The following is a 532-nucleotide window of genomic DNA, read 5'->3' as shown; positions in this document are numbered from 1 at the left end:
AATATGAGGGCAAAATCAAGACACTCTCAAACAAACAGAAATTAAGGGATTTTGTGAAAACCGGACCAACCCTATAAGAAATGCTTAAGGAAGTCTTTCCAATAGAGAACCCACAACATTTAACAACAAAATCAGGATACATGACATCAACACTAAAACCAAATCAGAAATAGATGCTCAAAATAAGACCATAAAACATTGTACACTAAAACACAAAGAAGTCAATCTGCACACGAGAACAGCAATTAACCAAATAGAGAGAATAAAAGTTCTAGGTACAAAACTTCCAAATGGAGATGAAAACAGGACAGTGTCCTCATAGAACAGACTGTTCCAAAAATATAGAGATAAGAATTCACTCCAAGGTAACCACAGAGAAAATTAACAATCCCCCTAAGCAAATCCAGAAGGAAGGAAAACATGGGTATAGTAAGCACAAAACGAACAAGAAAGAAGAAAAGAGAGGAAACTCTTGACAACAAAATGAACTCAGCACAGAAAAGTATATGGACCAAGGAAACTCCAACAACAT

This window comes from Orycteropus afer, unplaced genomic scaffold (genome assembly GCF_000298275.1).
Source record: "Orycteropus afer afer isolate SDZICR_OR568_19922 unplaced genomic scaffold, OryAfe1.0 scaffold00470, whole genome shotgun sequence".
In the NCBI taxonomy this organism is placed as follows: Eukaryota; Metazoa; Chordata; class Mammalia; order Tubulidentata; family Orycteropodidae; genus Orycteropus; species Orycteropus afer.
The sequence above is the reverse complement of the archived record's forward strand: the minus strand, read 5'-3'. Positions refer to the sequence as shown.